Source organism: Tupaia chinensis, unplaced genomic scaffold, assembly GCF_000334495.1.
Source record: "Tupaia chinensis unplaced genomic scaffold, TupChi_1.0 Scaffold000180_1, whole genome shotgun sequence".
In the NCBI taxonomy this organism is placed as follows: Eukaryota; Metazoa; Chordata; class Mammalia; order Scandentia; family Tupaiidae; genus Tupaia; species Tupaia belangeri.
In genome coordinates this window covers 1,713,755-1,721,002 of record NW_006159655.1, presented here as the reverse complement: position 1 = coordinate 1,721,002, position 7,248 = coordinate 1,713,755, and the positions used below count along the sequence as shown (strand labels likewise).

General features: G+C 39.3%; 1 pseudogene; it reads left to right on the top strand.

Moving 5' to 3' along the window:
• The first annotated feature begins 1,422 nt into the window (after positions 1-1,422).
• Positions 1,423-1,630, top strand: LOC114007463 (small nuclear ribonucleoprotein G pseudogene; annotated as a pseudogene).
• Positions 1,631-7,248: the final 5,618 nt, after the last annotated feature.

Genomic DNA, 7,248 nt, shown 5'->3' with positions numbered 1-7,248 from the left:
AATAAATAAATAAATAAATAAAGTTAAATAAAATAATATTTTATTAATTGTCATTATTTTATTTGTTTGTTTGTTTGTTTATTGAAGTTAACCAGAGAGAGACAGAGAGAAAGAAGGAAAGTAAGAAAGTGAGCTGCCAGGTCCAGAACTTGAATTGTGGTCAGCCATGTGGGAATCCAGACGCCTTAACAACCATGCCACCTGCCAGCCTGGTCCATCTTTTTATATGTTATGTGGCACTTGCCTTGATACAATGACAGTATTCTGCTGTCACTTGGTGCATTGTTCTCAAAGTGTCAATTAGATTTTATTGATTAATGATATTGTTGAATACTTCTCTACTTCTCTACCTTTGCTGCTTTTTTTTTTTCTATTAGTTGTTGAGAAAAGTGTGTTGAAATTTCCAACTATAACTGTGGATTTATCTATTTCTCATTCCAGTTCTGTGAAATGTTGCTTCACATATTTTGCTGCTGTGTTATTTGGTGCATCCCATTTAGTATCATTAAGTGTTTTTGATGAGTTGGCACTTTTATTATGTGTAATATTCCTATCTAACATGGCAGGGGAGATTGGGGTACCTTGTTATAGCCTGCCAAGGGGGACTGTCTAAGGTCCTCGCTGGCCTTTGTCAGTGGAATGGGACCAGAGTTTTCCTTTCTTTCTATTTTTTTTTAAATTATTTTACTTAACTATTTATTTATCTATTTATCTTTTTTTTCATTTATTTTTAATTTGATCAGAGAAGGACAGAGTGAGTGAGAGAGAGGGGGATAGTGAGAAAGCTAGCTACCAGGTCCGGGACTTGTACCGCAGTTGCCCATGTGGGAGTCCAGCATTCTTAACCACCAGGTTGCCTGCCAGCCCCAGGACCACAGTTTTTCTATGGTGTTTGCCTAGGCTAGAGTTGCTGCTGTCTGAAAGCATTGTCTTGCTAGGCTTCTCCTTACCTGGCCCATTAACTAAATAGGGCAGGCTTTTGTTTTGTCTATACCTGTTGGCATTTCTGGATTATTGGCTTTTTCAGTTGCAAGTCTTTGCTATAAGAGGCAAAAAGCAAATCTCCCAGGGTACTCACACCACCTTGTTATTCCTTTAGTCACAAGGTCCTGAACTGATATAAATTTTCTTCTTAATTTTTAAGGATTTTCTTATGTGTTTATTTCTTGTGTGTGTGTGTGCATGCGTGCGTGTGTGTATGTGCAAGAGAGAGAGAATATATTCTGTCTGGGGTTTGAGGTTGTATTTAATGGGAAGAATAGGGGAAAGTACTACCATTTCATCTTTTCCTGAAGCAAAGGATATTCTCTGTTTTTGGCATTTATTTAAGTGTACTCGAAATATCTTAGGAGTAATATGAATTCCAGTTTATGGATCTAATATTAGTAGATGTCCGATCTCTGAGCCTGCCAAGTTGGTACCATGAACAAAGCTCACCCTCCCAAATTGAAAAATGAAATTAAATGGTGGCAGACATGTCCAAGGAATATTGCGGGGATTTGATCCATTTACGAATCTTGTGATAGATGAGTGTGTGGAGATGGCAACTAGTGGGCAACAGAACAATATCGGAATGGTGGTAATACGAGGAAATTGCATCATCATGTTAGAAGCCTTGGAATGCATATAAATAATGGCGGTTCAACAGGAAAACCCATGTCCCCTTGTCAACAGGCCCATTTTTACCATGATGTAAAAATCAGGTCATGTGCATTTTCATAATAAACTTTTTGTTAAGAAAAAAAAAATTAGTAGATGTCCTAAGAGGATCTTTTTTTTTCCCTATACGTCCCATGCACTTGCCAGAGAGAGAGACAGAGTGACAGAGAAGGGGAAAGTGAAGCAATACCCTACAAGAGGAATGGCCATGCTGAAATCCCTTCTTCTTCATTCTCCTCTCAGAAATTTGGGCCCACTGTGTTTTTCAAGCTGCCAGACCTGGGACTAGAATCACAGAGTTGGCCATGTAGGATTCAGCCACCTTAACCATCAGCTGGCCCTAAGAGGTACTTTTATTTATTTTTTTCAAAGAATTATTTTATTTGACTTTATTTTTTAAATTTGACCAGAGAGGGACAGAGTGAGAGAAAGAGAGCGAGAGAGTGAGAGAGCAAGTAAGCCACCAGGTCCAGGACTTGAACTGCAGTTGGCCATGTGGGAGTCCAGCACCTTTAGCCACCACGCAACCTGCGGGCCCCCTTAAGAGGTCTTTTTAAGCTGACACATATGACCTTGAATAATTGATGACATAAATTAGACTGGAAATACAGATTTGAAAATAATTCAGTCCTTCCCTCATTGGTCCCTGGCTGACCCTGACTCTTCAGTCTGACCTTACCAGGTCCCTTTGTTCCTTTCTAATCTACTCTCTGTCCTTCCTTCTCTGCCTCTTATCTCTTCCTTTATCTTTTCTTTTTCAAGTTTTATAATGGCTATTGTAAGAACTATGCCATAGCAAATTTACCTTCAGGTAATTTTTAGATAGCTTAAATGACAATTATTTATAAATGAATTCTGGAGATTTGTTCATGGCAGATAAATATTCATTTTTGTAGCTCAAAAGAAAGTTGTAAAAGTTTGTAGAGATTGGAGGCCAGCAGGTGACGTGGTAGTTAAGGAACTGGATTCCCACATGTCTGACTGCAGTTTGAGTCTGAGACTTGAACCATGGTTAGCCACGTGGGAGTCTAGTGCCCTTAACCACCACGCCACCTGCCGACCCCAGAAAAAAAAAAAGCGTTTTTTTTCAGGTTAAATACATTGTAGATTTTTCTCTCTGGCAGCTTGCTTTCTCTCCGTCCCTCTCTGATCAAATGAAAATAAAGAACGTTAAATAAAATAATTCTTACAAATAAAACCCTGCTCTTTCTGTAAAGCATAATCTGTTTTCCTTTTTAACTTTGCTGTTCTGGGAGTTGCCGATATCATAAGACACAATGTAATGAGCCCGCCTCCCACTTTTCATCTAAATTAAATTATAGGAGCTGTGCCCATTAGGACCATATTTTCTGAAACAAATGAGGTACTGGAACACAATGCAAATGTAAAGTGAGTCTTGTTATCCTTTAGTCATACAAGTAAATCTGGTTAATCTTTAATCTTCCAAAATGATTGCAGAATAAGAGATGAAAGGAGCCTTCCTGTTAGGTCAAATACAAGGAACTACATTAAGACGTGTAATTTGGGGGACAGCAGATGGCATAGTGGTTATTTCACTGAAATCCCACATGGCTGACTGCAATTCAAGTGTCGGACCCGGTGCTTTGAAACTCATGCCAGGCGTGTGTGTGTGTGTGTGTGTGTGTGTGTGTGTGTGCCCAAGATCCTGGGAAAATACAGGAGAAGGTATTGTAGTATGGTCATCTCCCCTGAGAGGTGATTTATCACTTTTCCTCTCACTGTCTCTGTCTCTCTCCCTTTCTGGTCAGTGCACAAGCCATAGGGCAAAAACCTCTAGAAACAAACAAAAAGAAGATGTATAAGTTTACACTATTTAATTCTTTCTTTTTAGAGAGAGTTTTCTCGCTATAGGGCACATGTGCTTGCTGGAGAGACACAAGAGAGACAGAAAGTGAGAAATCATCCCGCCAGGGCAGATGGACACATCTCAATCCCTTCTTCATTCTCCCCTTGGGATTTTTGGTCACACACACATGCGCCTGGCATGAGTTTTAAGCAGCCCAGTCTGGAACTTGAACTGCTGTAAACCACATGGAAGTCCAGCAGTGTAACCATTATGCTATCTGCTGATCTCTATGCTATTTAATTCTTTCTCTCTTTTTTAAAAAATATTTTATTTAACTGTATTTATTTACTTGTTTGTTTTAATTTGACCAGAGAGGGACAGAGAGAAAGTGAGAAAGCAAGCCTCCAGGTCTGGGACTTGAACCATGGTCGACCGTGTGGGAGTCCAGCACCCGTAACCACCATGCCACCAGCTGGCTCCCACTGTTTAACTCTTTTTTTTTTTTCCTTTGGAGAAGTTTTTGCTATAGGGTGCATGCGCTCCCCAAGACAGAGAGACAGAGAGACAGAAAGCGAGAAATCACCCTCAGGGGGGATGGTCACGCCACAATCCCTTCTCCTCCATTCTCTTCTTGGGATCTTGGGCATGCATGCACATGTACCCGGCGTGAGTTTAAGCAACCGGGTCCGGGACTTGAACAGTGGTCCACTACATGGGAGTCCAGCGACATAGCCATTACGCTAATTGCTGGTCCCCACTGTTTAATTCCTAAAATCTATTCCTCACCATATTTTTTAACCTACAATTGACAGAAATTATAAAAACTGGTAATGGTCAGTGCTTGCAAGGGTGGGAGAATAGAGGCATTCTAATACATGTCAGTTGGATGATAAATTATTTAACTTTTTGGAAGGGTAACTTAACACTGACTATCAAAATTTAAAATGCACTTATCGTATCATCTAGTAATTCTGCTTCTGGGAATTTACCTTAAGGGACATATTTGCAAAAGTATGCCTAGTGGGGCCAGCAGGTGGCATTGTGGTTAAGGGTGCTGGATTCCCACATGGCCAACTATGGTTTGAGTCCCAGACCTGGCAGCTTGCTTTCTCACTTTCCCTTCCTCTCTCTGTCTTTCTCTGGTCAAATTTAAAAATATATGTAATAATAATAATTATTATAGTAATAATAAAATACTTAAAAAAAAACTATGGATGGATATTTAAAATTTTTCACTTCATAAAGCTCTCATAATCTATCTTCACTTCTCCACAAACTTTTTGAAGTCCCAGATACATGCCGATAGTTACCTAAAAATTTCCTGAAGTATAAAAAATTGGCACTTATTACATTTAAGGTAAAGAATTCATAGTTAATGGAGAGAGACTTTATTTTACATCTTACTATACTCTTTTTAAAAATAATTATTTTATTTAACTTTATTTATTTATTTATGCATTTATTTATTTTAATTTGACCAGAGAGGGACAGCGTGAGCAACAGAGAGAGAGAGAGGGAGAGACAGGGAGGGAGAGAAAGTGAGAAAACAAGCCTCCAGGTCTGGGACTTGAACTGTGATTGACCATGTGGGAGCCCAGTGCCCTTAACTACCATGCCACCTGCTGGAACCCCCCCCCCCTATTTTTATAAACATCATTTTGTTTTAACTGCATCTTCTCTTGGGACAGCTAATTGTCTGAAACATTCATTCAAATAGCTTAGGAAAAAAATCAAAATTTTATAGTTTTAGTTTCATAATTTGAAAGTTGACACCCTCTTATCTCATAAATGAAATTCATGGCCAGAGCATTTAGTTGACTTGGGCAAAGTGATTCAGCAAGCTGGTGACAAAGCTAGAAGTCAGGTCCTTTGACCCCTGGTCAAGTGACCAACTGTTGCATTTCATTCATTTGTTTTTGAGGTGTCTGGGAAATTGCTCTAAGTGTACCTGAGATTTTAATTAATTTTTAAATTAATTTAGATCTCATTTTTTTTTTTTTGAGAGGTTTTCACTATAGGGCACAGGCGCTTGCCAGAAAGACAGAGAGAGATGGAGAGACAGAAAGCGAGAAATCACCCCCCAGGGGGGATGGCCACACCACAATTCCTTCTCCTCCATTCTCCTCTTGGGATCTTGGACACGCACGCACACGCACCCGGCATGAGTTTAAGCCACTGGGTTCAAGACTCGAACTGTGGTCGACTACATGGGAGTCCAGTGACATAGCCATTATGCCAACTGCTGGTCCCAAATTTTAATTTTTAAAAAAATGTTTAAAGAATTATTTTATTTAACTTTATTTAATTTGACCAGAGAGGGACAGAGTATGTGTCTGTGTCTGTGAGAGAGAGAGAGCAAGAGAGAGGGAACATGAGAAAGCAAGCCTCCAGGTCTGGGACTTGAACTGTGGTTAACCATGCAGGAATCCAGTGACCTTAATCACCATGCCACCTGCTGGCCTCTAAAATTTTAATTTTATAACTATTCTAGTAATATCCTAAGAAAAACATGTCTTTATCTTCAGATAAGTAAAGGTAATGCAGCTCAGCCTGCCTTACCAGAGCTCCCATCAGAAGGACATGACAGACACTAAAGACAAAGGTTTTCCATATTCTGATAAACGCATCTACCCAATTTACAATATATTTTGTCTAGGGATATTTAAAGAGGATAAGATGAAAAACTTGTGAAGTTAGAGCACAGAATTTTCCCTAAAGCTAAAAGTCAGACATGTATTTGAAGTTCTTCCTCCCCCAACCACAGATTATCAAAACCCACATGCTTCCCTTATCTTTTCTTTCCTCCAGCTGGAGGGGAGTGTAGCACTGCCAGGGAGAGACAAGGGCAGGTGAAACAGAGGTGAAGAGGAGGAAATAAATGCCTACATTTTTCTCCTAGTCAGAAACAAAGGCTTCATGGTTCTTCTATTCTGAACTGAAGAACAGCTGGAACACAACAGTAAACATACTCCACCAATAAAGTGTGCTGAATTTTGGAACAGGATTTTAAATGCAAATACAACAAAAACAACAACAACAACAACAACAAAAATGAGCAGTCCACCAATCCTGAGAGCCCATGGATCCAGCTGAAGCCCCTCCTCTCTTCCTACTACTTCTTCATCCCTGAAGAAGCCAAATAAGTGCCCCCCACTGTCTGTTCTCCCTGTCTTCCTTTTCCTTAGGGGGAAATAAATTTTAATCCCTCATTTCTTCTTCTTTTTTTTTAATAGTGTGTGTTTTAGGGTATGTGTGTTCACTAGAGAGAAAGAGAGGGAGAGAGAGAGTGTGAGAAATCACCCTCCAGGGAGAAAGGCCATGCCACAATCCCTTCTCTGTTGTCCTCTCAGGATTTTGGACATGAACACCCACCCACTCACTGTGATTTCCAAGCTGCTGGACCTGGGACTTGAACCATAGAATCGGCTATGTAGGATCCAGCCCCCTTAACCTCCATGGCACCTGTTGGCCCTTTATATACTTACCTATCTATCTAGATACACATACATACATACATATATAGATATAGATATATAGATAGATAAATTTATGTATCTACCTATAAATACCTACAGGTAGATAGATACACATTCAGATAGATAGACAGATAGATAAATTTATGTATCTATCTACCTATAAATATCTACAGGTAGATAGATACACATTCATATAGATAGATAGATAAATTTATCTATCTACTGTAAGTATCTATGGGTAGATGGATATACATTCTCATATATATATATATATATATATATATATATACACATATACACACATAT